We start from the raw sequence: 22,070 nt of genomic DNA on the forward strand, positions 1-22,070 counted from the left end.
AGAAAGCACTGTTAAATTTGAGATGATCCTTAACAGGTCACATTTAAACAATAGTAAATACAGAACAGTTTGATCTTAGAGGGTCTAACCAAAAGCAGACAGAGAGATGAGAAGTCATGGCCCAAACACGGGAAGCTTTAGGAGCTAAGAGTTTCAGCTTTATCCTTATAGAAATGAGAATTATCAACATATCAATTTACTAGTTCTAGATTGGCCTGGCTACATTGTGGACAATAAAATGAGCAAAATAAAACTAGAGGAAGAAAGATAAATTAGGAGAATATTCTTTCAGTAAGGTTATGATGACAGCCCGCACCAAATAGTTAACAATAGGTTTTGAGAGAAACAAATACATTCTAGATATGTGACTCAATGAAAATGGATAGAATTTGGGGACTGATACAAGAAATGAGGGAAAAAACGTAAAGATTTATTCTCCATCTCCTACATTACAAGGGATCTCATATTACAATCAACATATGTTCATCACTTGCTATGGTTTTTGTTGTTTATATTTTTAATGTGCACATGTTTAGTTTTTATTAACTAGCTAAAAAATATTGAGGCAGAATATTTATTTACATTTTTCCTGTGTCCTCTTATAATGCAAATATATTGAACAAAATTAAATGAATAAATAAATTAGAAATAATAAAATAGAACTTTTAGTACAGATATAAACTGTTATTGTCATCCTTTGGATGTTATTAATTAGTATACATAATCTAATTTTTCTCAGTGCTTTCTTGCCAACACATTTCATTGACTTTGCAACAAAAATACCAACTGTGAAGTACAAAGAAGTTCTTAATGTCTGTATTACCCAGTTAGTAAAATCCACCTAAACCAAAAAATGATTTATTTATTTTCTATTACTCAACCCACTTCATAGTGATTTAACATGGTTAATCAATTAAAAGTATAAGATAGCACTTTTCAGGATTTTCCCTATCAAAATATTTATTCATAAAACATGTTACTCATAATAGTTATTATGAAGGCATGTGCATAACAGAATGCTTCTACACCTTCCCTAAGAAGCTTATCTAACAAATGGTTAAGACAAGGAAGGAGGGCTAGTCAAAACCTACCTGAAGAAGCCCCTCAGACTGAAATACAAGAGTGAAAAGGCTGCATTTCAGTTTCCTCAGGCTGCTCCAACAAAGCACTATAGACAGGGTAGCTGATAAATTTTAACTCTAGAGATTGGCAAGTCGAAAATCAAAGTGATAATGGCTTTGGTGGCTAATGAGAGTTGTCTTCTCACTACAACCTCACGTAGTAGAAAAGGGGGACAAGGAACCTCTCTGAGGCCTCTTTTAAAAGCACTAATCCCATTCAGGATGGATCTGCCCTCATAATGCAATCACTTCTCAAAGACCCTGCCATCCTAGCTATTAGAATTTAAACATAGGAATCTGGAGGCAAAGGGAACTTTCAAAACTACAGAATGAAAAGCACAAAGCACACATAATTTGCTGAACACCTGAAAATAATAAAGGCTTACTATTTTTAAAAGGACAAGAGGGTTGGACACTTGGCCTAATGGTTAAGTTGCTGCTGAGGATGCCTACATCCATATTTGAGTACTAGTTTGACTCCTAGTTCCACTCCAAGTTCCAGCTTCCTGATAAAGCAATCCCTGGGAGGCGGCAGCAATGGTTCAAGTCACTGGGTTCCTCCACCCATGTGGGAGATGTGGAGCAAATTCCTGTTTCCTAGCCCTGCCTGTTTCAGGGAGGGAACAAATGGATAGTTCATATTCTTTCTCTCTCTCTTCTCTCTCTCTCTGCCTGTCAATTTTTTAAAAAATTTAAAAGAGGAAGAGCTTTTTAATACTTGTTTAGTTCTATTTTTTGTGCCCATAGTTTGCATATTATGCACAATAATTCACAGAAAATGTAACTAAAATTCAATGAAGTTGCCCAAGGTCAACTAGTAGCAGAGCCAAGGCCAGAATTCATAATTCTTGTACATTCATTTTGAAGTCTTTCCCCATATAAATGACTGTTTGTAAATTATATTTTTTCTAAAAATACATTATATGTACATTAATTAAAATAATAATTATTTTAGTACTGTTTTCCATTTTCCTGTTAGATTGAGAAACATAGTGAATCTTCAGGAAAAAAACACAGAATCACATTTTTCTGTATTAAAGTTTATGCTTATCATAGACATTTTCTTGTTTGTTTATTTTTGACAATTCCTCTGAAAACACAAATTCTACATTTATATACTACTGCGTATATTTATATATTTCCATTTACCAAATATGTATATATTTGTTAAACATTATTGCATTTATATACTACTATGGGTTTTTCTAATTTTTAAAATCTATTTGAAATGCAAAGAAATAGAGAGAAACAGAGATATTCTGTTTGCTGGTTCACTTGCCGGATGCATATAATAGCTGGGTCAGCCAGGCCAAAGCTGGGAATCAGAAACTCAATCTTGGTTCCCCAACATAGGTGGCACTCCTGCCACCAAGTAATTGTGATATCCTCTGCTGCCTCCCAGGATACACATTATCAGAAAACTGTAATAGAAAGTGGCAGCAGAGGCAGGACACAAACCTAGGTACTCTAATAAGGGTTCCAGGTATGTCAAACAGCATCTTAACCACTGTACCAAAACCACTGCCCCTACTACTGCTTTAAAAATGCAAAGCATTATGTGGGTTTCTAATTTTTGAGATTTATTTATTTATCAGATAGAATTAAAGAGAGAGAGAGAGAAAGAGAGAGAGAGAATGAATATCTTCCATCTGGTGGTTCACTCCTCAAATGGCTACAACAACCAGGGTTGGGCCAGGCAGAAGCCAGGAACCAGGAGCTACATCTAGGTCTCTCGTGTGGGTGCAGGGGCCCAAGAACTTGCACCAACTTCTGTTGCTTTCCCAGGTCCATTAGCAGGGAGCTAGATCAGAAGCAGAGCAGCTGGGAATTGAACCTGCACCCATATGGGATGCTGGCATTGTAGGTGGTGGCTTTACTGGCTATGCCACAACATTGACCACAAACAGGATAAATATCACATGTTTTCTCTGATATGTGGTAACTAATATAGAATGCTCAAAAAAGCGTAAGAATGAAGCTGACATCTTATGATCGGATTATTGTTTTCAGTCCTTGTCTTTACTCCTGTGGAACACTGGTCTTCCTATTTTTTACTTGTTGAACAAGTAGTGCATTAGGCCTGTAATTATGAAGTAAAGTAAAATTATTTTATTGCAAAAATTAAAGGTAAAAAAAGGAGGGAAAGAAGAGGGATTGAGATAAAGAGGAAATGAGGGTAGTAGGAGGGAGGGAGGGAAATATGGTTATGTTCTAAGAATTATACTCAAGAAATATATGAAATCTGTTCTCTTTGCATTAATGAAAATTATTTTTAAAGTAAATCAGTTAAGTAGAACAAAAACACTTTAATTAACACACAATTATTCTTAGTCATTTAAATTTAACTGAAAAGTGATCCCTGTTAAATATAAGAGTGGGAATAAGAGAGCGAGGAGATGTACAGTTCGGAACATGCTCACTTGGACTTACCTCTAATGGTACAGCTAGAAAAGTACCAGGGGATTCCAATTCAATCCCATCAAGGTAGCATGTACCAATGTCATTTTACTTGTTAAAGTGATAAGTTTAAGTTCATAATTGATCAAAAGATAGGATTAAGTGTCAAAGGGATTACATAAATAAGACCAATGTCTGCAAATAATTGATAGAATTAAAAAGGAGAGAATGATCCTACATGGGAAGCAGGATACACAGCAGACTCATAGAATGGCAAAAGCCCTGAACAGTACTCTGGCCTCAGAATCAGCCCTTAAGGCATTCGGATCTGGCTAAGAAGCCCATGAGAGTTTCGCAGGCATGGAAAGCCAAGACATTGTGGGGAAAAAAAAAATGGCCTAAATGAAAGATCTCTGTGAGTGAGATCCCAGCAGAAAGAATGGGCCATCAAAGAAGGCAGTACCTTTCTCTGAAGGGAGGAGAGAACTTCCACTTTGATTATGGCCTTGTCTAAATAAGATCAGAGTTGGTGAACTCAGGAGGTTTCCATGGCCTTGGCAGCTCATGACAAGAGCCTCGGGTGATTACTGACGCCATAAATAAGAGTGTCAATTGTTAAATCAACAGCAGGAATCACTGTGCACCTGCTCCCCATGTAGGACCTCTGCCCTAAGTGTGTTGTACTATGAGAATTAATGGTGAAACTACTACTCAAACAGTGCTCTATACTTTGTGTGTCTTTGTGGGTGCAGTCTATTGAAATCTTTACTTAGTATATACTAAGTTGATCTTCTGTATATAAAGATAATTGAAAATGAATCATGATGAAGAATTGGATGGGAGAGAGAGTGGGAGATGGAATGGTTGGGGTAAGAGGGAGGTTATGGGGGGAAAAGCTGCTATAATTCAAAATTGGTAATTTGGAAATTTATATTTATTAAATAAAAGTTGAAAAGAAAAAAAACAACATAACATCATAAACAGTTATGCCATAAATATACTATTATGAGGTCATTAAGACATTGTGATGTCAACATCAATTATAATGTCTTTAAAGCCATTTTGATATAATAAATCTGTATTGTGACATCATAATCTGTTATGAAGTCATAAAATCCACTGTGATATCTTGAACCTACCATTATGACTTCATAATCAATTGTGATAACATAAACCAACATTAAATCATAACCAATTGTGCTGTAATAAAAACCATTGATATCAACAGCAATATTATCATGCTATAAACCAACTATTGTGATGTTTTAAAACACTGTATTGTCTTAATCAAGTATGGTGTCATAAAACATCACTGTGATATTGTAAATGTATTATTGCACAATATATTGTAATGTCATAAAAATATGGTAAGTCAAAAAAAGTAAATCAGATAAACTTGCAAAATAGGCAAAATGTATTATGATTCCTCAAAATATTTAATATTTTGCTTTAGTATTTCCAATTTGGAAAAATCTATCTCCAGGCAATAGTATAAATTGAGATTTACACAAAAACGTGCTTAGTGCTATAATATTTAGAAGAAGAAAAAATAGGAAAAATAAAAGTTAAATTATAGTATATTTGATGATTACATTTACATCTTTAATATTGTGAATAAAAGATGCTAATGACAGAGGAAGATATATATCATAATAGAATATCAAATGAAAAACAAGATCACAATATATATATATTTTTTTTGACAGGCAGAGTGGACAGTGAGAGAGAAAGGTCTTCCTTTGCTGTTGGTTCACCCTCCAATGGCCGCCACGGCCGCCGCACTACACTGCATTGTACCGCACTGATCCGATAGCAGGAGTCAGGTACTTATCCTGGTCTCCCATGTGGGTGCAGGGCCCAAGCACTTGGGCCATCCTCCACTGCACTCCCTGGCCACAGCATAGAGCTGGCCTGGAAGAGGGGCAACCGGGACAGAATCCGGCGCCCCGACCTGCACTAGAACCCGGTGTGCCAGTGCCGCAAGGCGGAGGATTAGCCTAGTGAGCTGCGGCGCGGGTCAATATATATGTTGACCACAATTTCAACTATGTAAAATATGCAGTAAAAATATAGGGAAAGTACTGAATTTCTAAAACATGGCCCCTAATATGACTTCTCTTATAAATATATAACTTATATGCTCATATTTTCTCATAAAAACTGAAACTAGTTTCTAAGTATATTTTAAATTTTTTTTATTTTATGTTTAGTTAGCTTTTAACAGATTCAATGTGATTTGGTAATGTAATTCTAAGAACATAATGATTTTTTTTAAAGATTTTATTTATTTAATTGAAAGGTAGAGTTACAGACAGAGAGAGGGAGAGACAAAGAGAAAGGTCTTCCTTCAGCTGACTCACTCCCCAAATGGCTGCAATGGTGGGAGATGGGCCCATCTAAAGCCTGGAGCCAAGAGCTTCTTCTGGGTCTCCCAAGTGTGTGCAGGGGCCCAAGGACTTGGGCTATTTTCGACTGTTTAGACAAATGATAGCAGAGAGCTGGATTGGAAGAAGGTGCAGCTGGGACTAGAACCTGTGCCCATATGGGATGCCAGCATCACGGGCAGAGGATTAACCTACTGTGCCACAGTGCTGGCCCCAGAACATAACGATATTTATTTCCTCCCTCCTTTCCTCTCCCCTCCTGCCTTCTCCTTTTCTCTCTGTACTTATTTTTTAGTTTTTGAGATAATATATTTTAAATTTGCATTACAATAAAAAGGCTTAATACTTCATTGAATAAGAAGCTTAAGAGTGTGACAAATACCCATGTCTCATGTGCTTCATTTTTCCATTAATTATGCCTCAAGTGTGAGTCTTTCCCATGTTCCATTCACATTTCTGCTTTAATTTTATGGAAATGTTTAAATCTACTTTTATTAGATTATATATTTTTTTAAAAAAGCATTCTTTATGTGCCTTGTATATCACTTATTATGCATATATGATTGACTGTTGATTTTCACACTTTACTTACATTAGGCCAAAGATTGCAGTGACTGCTTTTTGACAAATTAGCTCCTGTACCAGTTTTAGACTCTGATGAATAAAATGGAAAGAATTTGTGTGGCATGACTTTGTGTCACTATTTATCTAACTCATTATTGGGTCTCATTTAAATTGATTTTCACAGATGCAGGACAGTGAGAAGCACTGAGCTGTAGAGGGCATCCACTTCTCTTTTTTGAGAAGTGGTGAAACTACAAAAGGTCAAGAAAGAAGACCTAAGAGATGGTGACAAAGCTGACCATTGCTGGTAAAATCTTAATTATTATGAAATAATCACTGCTGCCTGGAGGAGATGTTGTGGGTGCCACACAGAGAGTCAGTTCAGATGAAGTATTTGCACCTTTACAAAGGAACCCCGAAAAATGCCTTTACTTGTTTAAACAGGTATTTTTTTTTTTTTTTTTTTGATTGGCAGAGTTAGACGGAGAGAGAGAGAAAGAGAAAAAGGTCTTCCTTTCCGTTGGTTCACCTCCCAAATGGTTGCTACGGCCGGCACGCTACACTGATCCGAAGCCAGGAGCCAGGAGCTTCCTCCTGGTCTCCCATGCAGGTACAGGGCCCAAGCACTTGGGCCATCCTCCACTGCCTTCCTGGGCCACAGCAGAGAGCTGGACTGGAAGAGGAGCAACTGGGACAAAACAGGTGCCCCAACCAGGACTAGAACCTGGGGTACTGGCCCCGCAGGCAGAGGATTAGCCTAGTGAGCCATGGCGCCGGCCATAAACAAGTATTTTTCTATATACGAATGTCAACACCAAGCTTCAGTAATACATTACATCTTTCTCTTTTTTACTCACATTATTAATAAACTCCATTTTTTTCTAATTTCAACATCATTCTACTAGTTCTGTCAATAAAACTGTACAGTAGGTCAGTCACACAATAGAGGGAAATATAAGATGTAACACTTTGCTGGATAATATTGACACTGTATTTGACTAATTTTGTAATTCCAGTTATAAAAGTACCTATGTATATAGATATTAGAAGACCAGAAGGTAAAATGACATTATATAGGGATATCCGTTATTGAAATTTCAATTTTAGTATCTTAGGTAATATTCACTTAAATTATATTGTTATTCATCTCTACCAGCTAAAATATTTTAAAGATTTGCCTAATTCAAGAAGTATTTTTCTACAAAATATCATCTAGTAGCTAAAGGTTATCCTATCAAATAGAGATATCCCACTTTATTAAATTAATCCCTTATTCACAGATATTTAGGTTTTTGCCACTCTTCAATATTACAAATACAGTATAAAAATATCTGTGATACAGCCTTATACATGTTCTCTATTTCCTTAGGATAAACTTCAATAAACTTACTAGAACAAAGGATATGACATTTTTTTGAAGCTTTAGATAAAAATTACCAAATTTCACTCCAAAAGAGTAAGATCTATTCACACTCTCTGATGGAAATATGTTGGTTCCTTACCACCTTACCAAGACTGGGTAATCACACACAGTCATTGTGTAGACTAATGTCTCCATAAGTTAATGTGAAAATGAAAAAGGATACACATTCAAAGGCTTAAATTACCGATAATTAGAAATAGCATTATCTTTTACAAGCTTTCTAAAAACAACAACTTAGGATAAATAACCCTTTCTCATTTTGATATTTATAGACTAAGATAATAATGCTGATCTCTAAAGAATATACCAAGGATTGTAAAGCAAAACAACCTTTTTTGGAGGAATTACTAAAAGGTGGCAAAGGAGATTAATTAAAAACCAAGGCAATGGGCCGGTGCTGCGGCTCACTAGGCTAATCCTCCGCCTTGCTGCACCAGCACACCAGGTTCTAGTCCCGGTCGGGGCGCCGGATTCTGTCCCGGTTGCCCCTCTTCCAGGCCAGCTCTCTGCTGTGGCCAGGGAGTGCAGTGGAAGATGGCCCAAGTCCTTGGGCCCTGCACCCACATGGGAGACCAGGATAAGCACCTGGCTCCTGCCATCGGATCGGCGCGGTGTGCCGGCTCAGCGGCCATTGGAGGGTGAACCAACGGCAAAGGAAGACCTTTCTCTCTGTTTCTCTCTCTCACTGTCCACTCTGCCTGTCAAAAAAATAAAATAAAAAATAAATAAATAAAAAAAACAAGCAATGATAAATGTAGACTTAGTGTTTATTTTCTTTCTGTGACATTTGTTAAATGAATGCCATTTATCTAGCATAATGCTATTTTGCACATTGAAACAGAAAGGTTTTTGTAGATTTAGGAAGCTGTTCAAATGGCTATCAGTTATACCTTCCATCAAGGAACCAACCAGGAGGACCAATAGGACTTCAAAATATCATGTGTAAACACAATATATTTTATGTGTAAACTTACTCCCTTCAAGCACCATTTCAAAGTTAAGTAAATGAGGGAAAATACAAATAAAAATTCATAATGTGTTCAGACTTCAAAGGTATCTGAAAACAGTAAAATAATAAATCTGTAAGTGAAATATTCTGGAAGACAACATCATTAAAATGCGATCTTGGCAATACTAACATTGTACTTAAACTGATAGTTATGGAAAATCCAAGACATGTTAGTGGTTTTTTGGTGTTTTGTTTTGTTTTGTTTTGTTTTGTTTTTTCTGACTGGCAGAGTTAGACAGAGAGAGAGAGACACAGAGAGAAAGGTCTTCCTTCCGTTGGTTCACCCTCCAAATGGCTGCTACAGCCAGCGCACTACACCTATCCGAAGCCAGGAGCCAGGTGCTTCCTCCTGGTCTCCCATACAGGTGCGGTGCCCAAGGACTTGGGCCATCCTCCACTGCCCTCCCGGGCCACAGCAGAGAGCTGGACTGGAAGAGGAGCAACCGGAAACAGAACCCGGCACCCCAACCGGGACTAGAACCTGGGGTACTGGCGCCGCAGGCAGAGGATTAGCCAAGTGAGCTGCAGCGCCAGCCATGTTTGTGTTTTCAAATGTTAATGTAGACAGGGTCACAGTTCATAAGCGGATATGATTTTTAACAGCAAAAAAAAAATCTACTGAAAAAGGATTTATGCATTTTTCAAAAGGATTCAAAGATTTGTGGTTAACAGCACAAGCAACAGAAGCAGACTACTGAGTTCACATCCTGGTTTTGACTTTGAGATCAGTATGTAATCCATCTGCCTCAGTTTCTTTTCATGTAGAATGATGATAATCCTAGAAGGGTTGTTGTAAGGATTGAGTGTGAGTAATACATGTGAAACACATAAAGCGGTTTCTATATAAATGTTTGCAATTATCATTCTAAGGAAGATTGACTTGTAACATTATCACAAAAAAGCAAGAAAGGAAAAACCAAGGATAGAAAATAAGATTAACATGTGTGACTGAGCTGCCGTTTTCAAAATCTGAGGATGGCAACATAGATGCTCCAGATCTACTGGAACAAAACTTGTTTTTTAAAAATTCAGGGCTATAACACAACTTTATAATATAATGACTTGGGAATTTGACAAAAATTGAATAAAAATTCAGTTGGATTCACCAACTAGCAACCACAAGCAAGGTGTTTAAGCTCCTAATCTCGGATCTCTTATCTCTAAAATACATTAATAACGTTAGTGTAGTTATTTTGAAGGTTAAGATAATATACCTAAAGCAGTCAGCACAGTCTACATATATAATTTCAATATGTGGCATCCTTTATTATTATTATTATTATCATCTGCACTACTGAGAGAAGAATTGATGGATTACTGAAAAAAGTTGATAAACTAAAGACAGAGGAGAACATATGTGATAGAAGAAGACCAGTCAGCTCCTCTTTCCACATCCAATGGCCACTTCTCTGCCCTCATTATTCTCAACATTGACAGCATTTGTCCACCATTCTAGCACTGGGAAATTATTGCATAAATGTTGTTGCTATATTAATGGCTATTAAGCTGCCAAATTCAACAAATCCATTTATAAAACTTTTATGGCCTTCAGTTTCCCTATCAGTAAAGATGTAATAATAGTACATATCTACATAGAGATTCTTGAGGATTGGATGAATGTAAAATATAAACTGGAGTGGGCATATGGCCTAGCAGTTAAGACATGCTAAGATGCCCACATCCCACATCATCCAATATTCCCTGCTCTATGTCTGGATTCCAACTTCCTGCCAAAGCAGTCCCTAGGAGGCAGCAGGTGATAGACGGTTCAAGTGTTTTGGGCTACTGCCACCCCTTAGGAGAGAATTGCTTTAGTATTACTAGCAAAGTGAAATTCTACACATTTAAAGTCAGGTTATGAAGGTATAACCTGTTTTAAATTAATTAAGTGAACTAGAAAACTTGTATCAAAGGTGTTTCTTTCACACAACACAAATCAAACAAAAATCAGAATTATTGTGGTAATCAGGCTCAGTTTGTTAAACCTCTATGTTTCTCCACTAAAGCCTTGATCTTTCCCAAGTTTCTTTTTCTATTATTATTGTTTTGTGGAAGACTGAGGATGAGATCTGCTCTGAAGTAATATATAAAAGTTTAAATTACTTCAAATTAAAATTGTTCTGGAGTTGTTGGCCAATTCAGATGATCCTGGGTTTTCGCCAGGGCCATGTAGAGCAATGCCACCAATAAACCACTAAGATGTTCTCTTTTTCTCTTTAATGTTTGGAAATTATAAAGCAGTTTGGTAATTTAGGGGGTATCTGTGGTATAAAAAGCATAGCCTGATTTAAGCAAAATAATATAGTACTAACTTGCCTTCTTCTCTTGTTCCAAGAGAACTGATCTTTTGTTTCCCACCTGGAATAACAGAGGTCGTGACAATCATCCATGAAACGCTACTTATTATTTCCTTTTTGCATTGTTAAAGAAATAGGCAAGGGCACTTGGCACAGTTGTTAAGATGCCTGGAAGCCTGTATCCCATATCCGAGTACTGGGGTTTAAGTCCCAACTGTGCTTCTGCTCCAGCTGCCTTCTAACATGCACCATGTGACACAGCAGGTGATGTCTCAGCACAAAGGTCCCTACCACCCACGTGGGAGATTCAGGTTGAATTCGGGGCTCCTGGTTTCAGCCTGCCCCAGATATGACTATTGTGATTATTTGGGATGTGAATCAGCAGATGGAAGATCTCTGTGTCTTTGCTTTTCAAATAAAATGAAAATAATTTTTAAAAATGTAAAAAGACATACAATTTTGTTTTCTCATCAATATTTGTGAAATAATAATACACAGCTGCAGAGATTCTTTTCCAGTATAGCACTATTGGAAGCCAAATTGTAGGTAGAACTGTGTTTAGTGAGCCTAAATCAATTAGTTAAGTTTCAAATTACAGACCATATAAAGATGCCCCTTCTATGTATAGAGAGATCAGTAGAGGAGCTCAGTAGGTCAAACTCTTAGTTCTCTACACTGGACTTGATGGAGCCCCTCATCATTTGCCCTGGCCATCTTTCTTTTCTCATGTTCTCTTGGCAACTGACTATTACTGTATTGGGTTGAACAGTGTTTCTTTAATAACATATATATTCAATATGGTTTTTTTTTTTTTTTGACAGGCAGAGTGGACAGTGAGAGAGAGACAGAGAGAGAAAGGTCTTCCTTTGCCGTTGGTTCACCCTCCAATGGCCGCCGCTGCAGCCGGTGCACCGCACTGATCCGATGGCAGGAGCCAGGATCCAGGTGCTTTTCCTAGTCTCCCATGGGGTGCAGGGCCCAAGCACCTGGGCCATCCTCCACTGCACTCCCTGGCCATAGCAGAGAGCTGGCCTGGAAGAGGGGCAACCGGGACAGAATCCGGCGCCCCGACCGGGACTAGAACCCGGTGTGCCGGCGCCGCAAGGTGGAGGATTAGCCTATTGAGCCACGGCGCCGGCTATATTCAATATGGTTTTAATAAGCTTTTTTAGGTTTGGGAGCCATTTGGTCTCTTTAAAGCAATGTTTCACACTAGATAACATAAAATTTGATTTTCCTAACATGGTCTTACTACCTTTTCTCAAATACTTATGTGCAAGTCAGTGTAACAAAATTCTCCAATAATGCAAAGAGTATTCTCCCCACAATAAAGTAAATCAAAATGTTCAAAATTCAAAATTTCAGCCCATAAGTGTACCACATTTAATCATTCCTATATTTTTCTCTAATAATCTTAGTTATTATTTCTGCATACCTACATTGTCGCTCCCCCTCTTCATGGAGGAACGACACTAAACCCTGCCTAGGCTTCATATCCGAGTCACGGCACCATTATGTCGCTCCCCCTCTTCGCGGAGGAACGACACAGGACCCTGCGCTGTTCTTTTGTCTGCTCGGCCCTCCCCGGGTTTGCTGCTGGTTCTTCCCGGGTTGGCTACCATCCCTTCCACCTCCATGGAAGGGTGGTTCCCCCTGCCACTTTCCCCACTTCCGCGGGGGAGCGGCACACCGCCGGCCGGCTCTCTCGGGGGCTGCACAGGTGTTCCTCTTAGATGTTCCCGGTGCATGTTATCTCTCTCCTCCTTTATAGTCCTCTTCCACCAATCCCAACTCTGCTACCCACATGCCGAGTATGCTGCTCTCCTCCAATCAGGAGCAGGTCCTGCTGTTTATTGGTTGAACTGGAGGCAGCTGTGTAGAAGCTGTTTCCTCCTCTCCCAGCGCCATATTGTGGGAGAGCAGATGCATAGAATAAGTCTTAATTCCAGTAACAGTGTAGTCCGAGTTGCTCCCCACAATTCCCCCTTTCTTTTTATTTTTTGGCGTTGATACGCGCCTGTCTTCGGTGCCCCACGGCACACACTCTGCTCTGCTTGCTGGAGTTGCCCACAGGTGCTTACAAGCCCTACCAATCAGGCAAACCGAATCCGGGTCCTCTCTTCACCATGTTGTGAGGAGGTTTTTAGGCTCTGATGCGTGCCTGTGTTTGGTGCCCTGCAGTGCATGCTCTGCTCTGCTAGAACTGCCTGCAGGTGCTTACAAGCCCTATCAATCAGGCAAACCGAATCCGAGCCCTCTCATTGCCGTCTTGTGGGGAGACTTATTGGTGTTGATAACGTGCCTGTCTTCGGTGACCTGCAGCCTCCCACAGGTGCTTATCGTCTTACTAATCAGGCAGACCGAATCCAAACTCTCTCATTGCCGTGTTGTGGGGAGGCCTTATTTTTCTCTATTTCTCTATCTCCGGGCATTCCTATTTCTCCTATTTTACTTCTATCTGCCAGCATTCCTATTTCTCTCATTTTATTTCTAAACTTCTGTTTCTCTTACCCCCGCGGCTTCCCGGCGCCCGCCCCAAGGCTGCTTCTCGGCGCCTCACCCCGCGGTGGCTTCCCGGCTCTGAGCCGCTTCAGCCCACACCACGGCCCCACATTCCCTATCTATTCGTGCCCTGCGCACTCTCTCTGCGAGCGACGGCTTCCGCGAGTCACACAGCCTAGCTCACGTTTCCGCCACTGGTATTCAGTCTAAGTTCCCCGGGCTAACCTGACGAATTCAACCTAGCTCACGTCTGCGCCTTTCGGTTTGGCTTCCCGTCTTTTGCTCCCCGGGCTAATCTGACGGATTCCAACCTAGCTCATGCGTCCGCCTCTAGTTCCAGATTTTCGCCTTTTGTTCCCCGGGCTGACTTGAAGAATTCCAACCTGGCTTACGTCTCCGCCTCGGCCTGCCCCCGCGGCTTCAATTTCCCTAACATTTTTCTCTACCCGGTATGTTTCCTAACTTTTCTTCCAACAACATTCCCCTCTCATTTCTCCTGGCTTCTCCCCACAGTCCGTATCCGAGTCTAAGTTTCTTATAGGTTTCACTTTCACTTTCAACCTGCAGTCCGTATCTGAGTCTAAGTTTCTTCTTGCTTTCGCTTTAAATCCTAGCTTTCAATCCTAACTTCTTTCCCACAGTCTGTATCCGAGTCTATGCCTAGGCTTTCGATAGCTTCTTCCGGCACCTTTTCCGTCCAGCTTTCCCCTAGGCTCTTTGCTAGTCTCTCTCTCCGGTATTTTCCCACTTTTTCCCGTTTCTTCCCTCCTAAGTTTCCTATCCGAGTCACGGCACCATTATGTCGCTCCCCGTCTTCATGGAGGAACGACACTAAACCCTGCCTAGGCTTCATATCTGAGTCACGGCACCATTATGTCGCTCCCCCTCTTCGCGGAGGAACAACACAGGACCCTGCGCTGTTCTTTTGTCTGCTCGGCCCTCCCCGGGTTTGCTGCTGGTTCTTCCCGGGTTGGCTACCATCCCTTCCACCTCCATGGAAGGGTGGTTCCCCCTGCCACTTTCCCCACTTCCGCGGGGGAGCGGCACACCGCCGGCCGGCTCTCTCGGGGGCTGCACAGGTGTTCCTCTTAGATGTTCCTGGTGCATGTTGTCTCTCTCCTCCTTTATAGTCCTCTTCCACCAATCCCAACTCTGCTACCCACATGCCGAGTACGCTGCTCTCCTCCAATCAGGAGCAGGTCCTACAGTTTATTGGTTGAACTGGAGGCAGCTGTGTAGAAGCTGTTTCCTCCTCTCCCAGCGCCATATTGTGGGAGAGCAGATGCATAGAATAAGTCTTAATTCCAGTAACAGTGTAGTCCGAGTTGCTCCCCACACTACATCAAATTTTTAAATCTATGAAAATTCTAATCTTTGAAAAAGCAGAGGATCACATAACTATCCAATATGTGGTACTACATGTTTACCAGCCCTTCTCTTCTGGGGTATCCAGCCTTTAGGCTACACTTGTGTTTTTCTACCCTCTCTCTTTTAAAGACAAATTTAAGTCTCATCCTTCTAATTGCCCTGAACCTAGGTGACAAATCCCATCTGCAAAGTTCTATGCTGTTAACCTCATTCACTGATATGTTTTATAATATTCATATATGTGTTTTATCTCTTCCTCAAGCTGTAAACTCCTAAGGAGAATTTAATTTATATATATGAACATTCAACAAATGTTGTCCATCTCCTTGATGAGATTATAAAACTTCCTGATGGCAGACACCATATTTTATGAGTCTATTTTTTTTTAAATTTTTTTATTTATTTGACAGATAGAGTTAGTGAGAGATACAGAGAGAAAGGTCTTCCTTCCGTTGGTTCACCCCCAAATGGCCGCTACAGCCAGTGCGCTGTGCTGATCCAAAGCCAGGAGCCAGGTGCTTCTTCCTGGTCTCCCACGCGGGTATAGGAGCCCAAACACCTGGGCCATCCTCCACTGCCGTTCCGGGCCACAGCAGAGAGCTGGACTGGAAGAGGAGAAACCGGGACTAGAACCCAGAGCCCATATGGGATGCCGGCACCGCAGGCGGAGGATTAATCAAGTGAGCCATGGCGCTGGCTCCTATGAGTCTTTAAAATCATATAATTGAGGAGGCCAGCACCGTGGCTCACTTGATTAATCGTCCGCCTGCGGTGCCGGCATCCCATATGGGCTCTGGGTTCTAGTCCCGGTTTCTCCTCTTCCAGTCCAGCTCTCTGCTGTGGCCCGGAACGGCAGTGGAGGATGGCCCAGGTGTTTGGGCTCCTATACCCGCGTGGGAGACCAGGAAGAAGCACCTGGCTCCTGGCTTTAGATCTGTGTAGCTCCAGCTGTAGCAGCCATTTGCAGTTGAACCAACGGAAGGAAGACCTTTCTCTCTGTCTCTCTCTCTCTCTCTCTCACTGTCTAACTCTATCTGTCAAATAAAAAAAAATCATATAATTGAATGTATAATAAGTATTTAGTAATACTTCTTAATGATAAAAATATTAACTTATATCCATAGATGAATTCAAAACTTTCTTTTTTTTAGGGAATAAATTATTGAGTAAAATCTGTATAAACGGGGTTTTTTAGTTTCTTGATATAAAAGTTTATATTTATGTCTTACTGTATCATATCTAATTGTAGAAATTAAAGCATCACTTAGAAGATATATATGTATGTATATGTATATATGCTCTATATTCACATAAAATCAGATTTATATATTATAGACTATATATTGCAAACTGCATATATTATAAACTATATAATATATATTGTAGTGGATTTAGTGGATATATATATTATATATATATATATATATATACACATGGACTATAATCTGGTCATCAATTTTCTCAAGTTCCAGTTTAAGAAGTTTCATTTTAGGGGCAGGCACTGTGGCACAGCAGGTTAAGCTACCACCTGCGATGCAATATCTCTTATCCTAGTGCTGGCTGGAGTCCTGGCTTCTCTATGATTCAGCTCCCTACTAATGCACATGGGAAAGTAGCAGAACATGGCCCAAGAGTGTTTAGGGAGCTGATATTGTGGTGTAGTGAGTTAAGCCACTGCCTGCAACTCTGGCATCCACATGGGTGCCTGTTTGAGTCCCAGTTGCTCCACTTCCTATTCACCTCCCTCCTAATGCACCTGAGAAAGCAGCAGAAGATAGTCCAAGTCCCTAGACCCATGAACCCATGTGGGGAACCTAATTGAAGGTCTTGGTTCCTAGCTTCAGCCTGGCATAGCCCGAGAAAATTGTGGTCACTTTGGGAGTGAACCAGCAGATGAAGACCTCTATCTCTATCTCTCCCTCTCTCTCTGCCTTTCAAATAAATAAAAACAAATCTTAAAAAAAAGAGGGTTGGGGGGGCAGTGTTGTGATGTAGCAGATAAAGCCGCCGCCTGCAGTGCCTGCGTCCCTTATGGGCACCGGTTTGAGTCTGGCTGCTCTACTTCTGATCCAGCTCTCTGCTGTGGCCTAGCAAAGCAGCAGAAGATGGCCCCAAGTCCTTGGGTCCCTGCACCCGCGTGGGAGACCCGGAAGAAGATCCTGGCCCCTAGCTTTGGATCGGCTCAGCTCCGGCCATTGCAGCCATTTGGGGAGTGAACTAGTGGATGGATGACCCCTTTCTCTCTCTCTGCCTCTGCTTCTCTGTAACTCTGCCTTTCAAAAGCATAAATAAATAAATCTTAAAAAAAGGGTTGGGCAGCCTCACTTCTAAGGAGGAGGCGGAGGAAGGAGGGGGAGGGCTTTTGACAGAATTCTAATGAATCATTGATTTACTAGCACCATATTACCAGTTGAAATGCATTATCAGAAATGGGCTTAGTGCTTTTAGATCCAACATGGAACAGATGGATGTTACTCCATAATGATTACTTCTTCTAGCCAACACCTTTTTGACTATGTAGGATCTTTTTCTCTTCATCTTTGAATTCTGATTACTGGCAAATAAAATAAAGGAGTTCATATAGTTTTTCTACACCCTTGAATAACTGTGAGTAGTAGTTTAGGAAAAGAAAAAGGCTTTAAAGACAAAGATCCCAAAGTAACATCATCTAAGGAAAGAGAAAAGGAGGCAAAGCCTCTGGAGGTTTTTGGAAAGGGAGCAAAGTTAAAGAATGCATTTGGACGTATCAAAGAGGTCTACACAGATATTGCCATCATCAATCAAAGAATTGATGAGATTAACAGAACTATTTATACAGTAACAAACTACAGTCCCTCCCAGGAGAGGTAGACTGTCTAGTAAATCTCATGATACTGGCTCTAAGTGAAAATTCGTTTACCAGTTTGCCTGACTCTTGATAACTTGAAGAAGCTGCGGATGCTTGATTTACGACATAATAATCTAAGAGAAATTCCTTCAGTGGTGAATAGGCTGGATTCTCTCACCACTCTATATCTTCCCTTTGATCATATAACTACTGTGGCAAAGGACATCAAAAACCTGTCAAAACTCAGCATGCTTTATATTCAGGAGAACAAAATCAAACAACTTCCTGCTGAAATTGGTGAATTATGTAACCTCATTACCCTGGATGTAGCCCATGATCAACTTGAACACCTTCCAAAGGAGTCTGGAAACTGAATGCAGATAACTAACCTGGATTTGCAGCACAATGAACTGGTAGACCTCCCAGATACTATAGGAAACCTGTCCAGTTTAAGTCATCTTGGTCTAAGATACAATAAACTATCAGCAATACCCAGATAATTAGCAAAATCAGTGCACTGTAAGAATTAAATTTAGAGAACAATAACATTTCTACTTTACCAGAGAGTCTTTTATCTAGTCTTGTGAAACTGAATAGATTAACTTTAACTAGAAATTCCTTCCAGTTATATCCAGTAGGTGGTCCATCTCAGTTTCTACCATCTATTCTCTTTACAAAGAACACAATTGAATCAATAAAATCCCATTTGGGATTTTCTCCAGAGCAAAAGTATTAAGCTGAATATGAAGGACAATCAGTTAACATCTCTTCTCCAGGATTTTGGAACTTGGACTAGTATGGTAGAGTTGAATTTAGCTACTAATCAGCTCACAAAGATCCCTGAGGATGTGTCTGGTCTTCTTTCTCTTTAGGGTCTAATATTATCAAACAGTTTTCTCAAGAAATTTCTCTATGGCCTTGGAAACCTTAAGAGGTTAAGAGAATTGGATTTAGAGAATAAATTGGAATCCCTGCCAAATGAAATTGCTTATCATAGGGATCTGCAGGTACAGTAGAGAACTTAGAACTGTATTTGAATGACAACCCCAACCTCCATAGCCTTCCCTTTGAACTGACTCTCTGCAGCAAGCTTTTAATCATAAGTATTGAGAACTGTCCATTCAGTCACCTTCCACCCCTCCTACTGCTGGGGGGGCCTTCCTTTATCATTCAGTTCCTAAAGATGCAGGGTCCATATCATACCATGGTCTGATACAAATCTGCTGGTCCCAAACATTGTTCAAAAATAGATAGCCATTAATGTTTCATATCTATAATTTATATAGATATTGATATATCTGGCAGATTTAAAAGACTGAATTATGAATTTCTGCTAATAGAGGAATCATAGCCATTTAGATTTTTTTTTAAATTTTGTACAAAAGGCTTCAATAAGATTTCTTTGCTGAATTTGATGGATGTTTTTCTGTTGTGTAATCTGATATGCCAATTTGTATAAAACATTTGCAAACAAATTATGAAGATACTAAATTTAAGAGATCGAGGCAGTATAGTTAGGTATACTCTCTCTTAGGAAGCATATAATGGGCAAAAAAAATCATTTCAACTTTTCATATACATTTTCCCCTTTCCAATTATCAGATATTTATAGGCCCAGAAGGTAGAATTTTTCTTTAACTTAATTTTGAGATTTGCTATTTAAAGTTTATATATTGTTTACAGTCAGAGAAAATCACTGGATTTTTCTCCCCTTTGGTTTTGATTTGCTCTGATTTGATAAAATCTAGAGTTTATATCCTTAGCTAAAGAATTTGCATCAACTGGTTTAAATGTTAAAAGACAGCTGGCAAAGTGAAAGGATACTGGTGAAAGACTAGAATTCCTTTAATTATGCTTCTTTGATGAGTTGTGAAGCAAAACATCTGAAGTGAGTCTTTGGCTACGGGGAGGATCATGAGACTTTTTGTAGCATAAATATGTTTTCTGAAGTTTGGGGCAACAGAAGCATGTAATGAAAATGAGTTTTGTGGTTCCTGAAAGTTGCAGGTCCGCAAAAACTAGAATAATTTGGTAAAAAAGTAAATCAATTACACATAAACACACATACTATATATGTATATACCATGCTATATAGATAATGTATTTATTATATCATAAACTACAATAGGTAACTTTAAAGTTTTCTCCCTTTGTACAATGAAATAACTGCAATATATGTTCATTTCAAGGTTATTTAACAGTGTACTATGGTTTTATATCTTGGCTTGCCTGGTATATCTTTCAGTTCTGGAATATTTGTGTCTAAGTACCATATCTTCACACTGTGCTATAATGCTGCTGAACTAAATGCACTTTCCCCACATCTGGGGCACTGGCTTCAAACAATTCAGTTTAGTACCGTTACGTTTAACTTCATCTTTTCTTTCTTGGTAGTTGATAGTACAGTTATGGAAAAGAAGCATATTGAAAAGAAGCCATTGGTAGTTCAGTGGAGGTTCTTGTAGTATGTGCTACTTGATGTATTTTTTGCCTTACTACTTTTAAAACTAGCAGTATTACAAATGTGTACCCCTTATGCAGTCCTCTTACTTTTGGTAGTGCTGGTCCAAGCCAGTTTGTTAGAGACTCACAGAACAAGTGCATTGTAGATATCCAAAAACACACTTCCCATATAATGACTATTACATGTAAATACATATTGCTGCTTATTTTGTTATTTTTTACATTTTGGGGCATTGTGTTTTAAACATAGCCATTTTTTTAATTAAATGTAGAATATTGAGATAGCAATTTGAACTATTTTACTTTTCCTGGCTCTAAATTGCAGGATTAGGTTTGAGGTCGAACTTCTGTTCATACTGAAAATTTTATAAGGAGCATCTAAGAAATGGAAGGCAAGTGAAAATATAAAACCATAGAATGCATAAATGTAAAACTATTGTGGCTGTCACTGGATGTTACCAAGTATGATCCATTCTTTTTTCCACCTATTGTGGCTTTTCAGTTAAAATTTTGTTTTTAAAAACAAATTATGACAGCTCTTAAAAATAAAAAGAGTGCTTAGACTCCTGCCAACCACGTGAGAGATGCCGGAGGCATTCTGGGCTCCTGGCTACAGTCTAGATCAGCCCTGGCTATTGTGGCCATTTGGGGAATGAACCAGATATGGAAGATCTCTTTCCGTTTCTCTCTCTCCCTCTATCTGTCAGTCTGTCTTTCAAATAAATAAAATAATTCTAAAAACAGGAAAGAAAAGAAAATTAATTCTGCATAGTTGATCGCAGACCTTTCCGTATACTAACGGCATCTGCTATAGTATAAATGGACACCAAATAAACAAGGATTTATATGAAGGAACTTAGGAAAAGAGCAGATGAATTGGGCAAGCTCACACACTTGGGAAAACACAGAAGAAATGCCAATGATGCCTGAAATTTTCAACATCAGCTGTCATTCCATAAGGGTCATAATTATTATACTGGATTGATAAATCATATTACTTAAGTAGAACTTTTAAACTCATTTTTTAGATTAGTATACACCATGTATCACTACAAGAAAGTTTTAAGAAGTCTGGAAGCCCAGCATTCTCAGGGAACAGCATGCCAAAAACAAAAAGTCTGAATAAAGAATCTGAATGGAAATGCACTAAAGGAAAAACTGAAACATCCAACATCCAAAGATATATTTATTTTACTTTATGATGTTGCCAAGAGCCTGCTGTGCTTACTGCACAGTTGCCTTGCCCACTAAAGTGTTGACTTAACTAGCAGAAAATGCTGCTGCCCAAAAGCAGTAATAGGAAATATAACATCTGGAAAACTTATTTTTAAAGACTATGATTTTTTAATCTTAAATACTAGAACATGAATTATCTGGAGTAGGACAACAAGTACTTATTTTCATTATTTTGTCAACTTAAATTAACATTACAAAATTATGAATGTAAATTATTCTTCAGTTAGAAGTGGCAGACTAAATAAAGTACATAAAAGAGCCAAAAAAGGGGTCAGCGCAATGGCTCACTTGGTTAATCCTCTGCTTGCGACGCCGGCACACCATATGGGTGCTGGGTTCTAGTCCTGTCTGCTCCTCTTGCACTCCAGCTCTCTGCTGTGGCCCAGGAAGGCAGTGGAGGATGGCCCAAGTGCTTGGGCCCTTTTACCCACATGGGAGACCAGGAGGAAGCACCCGGCTCCTGGCTTCAGATCGGTGCA

General features: G+C 39.4%; 1 protein-coding gene and 1 pseudogene across 11 annotated transcripts in view; one reads left to right on the forward strand and one right to left on the reverse strand.

Annotated features, from left to right (window-relative positions):
- The window catches only part of SLC4A10 (solute carrier family 4 member 10), a 333,141-nt gene that overhangs the window by 239,142 nt on the left and 71,929 nt on the right, over positions 1–22,070 (reverse strand).
- On the forward strand, positions 17,797–19,105 carry LOC138849130 (leucine-rich repeat protein SHOC-2-like; annotated as a pseudogene).

The sequence above is a fragment of the Oryctolagus cuniculus genome, chromosome 3, assembly GCF_964237555.1.
Source record: "Oryctolagus cuniculus chromosome 3, mOryCun1.1, whole genome shotgun sequence".
Lineage (NCBI taxonomy): Eukaryota > Metazoa > Chordata > Mammalia > Lagomorpha > Leporidae > Oryctolagus > Oryctolagus cuniculus.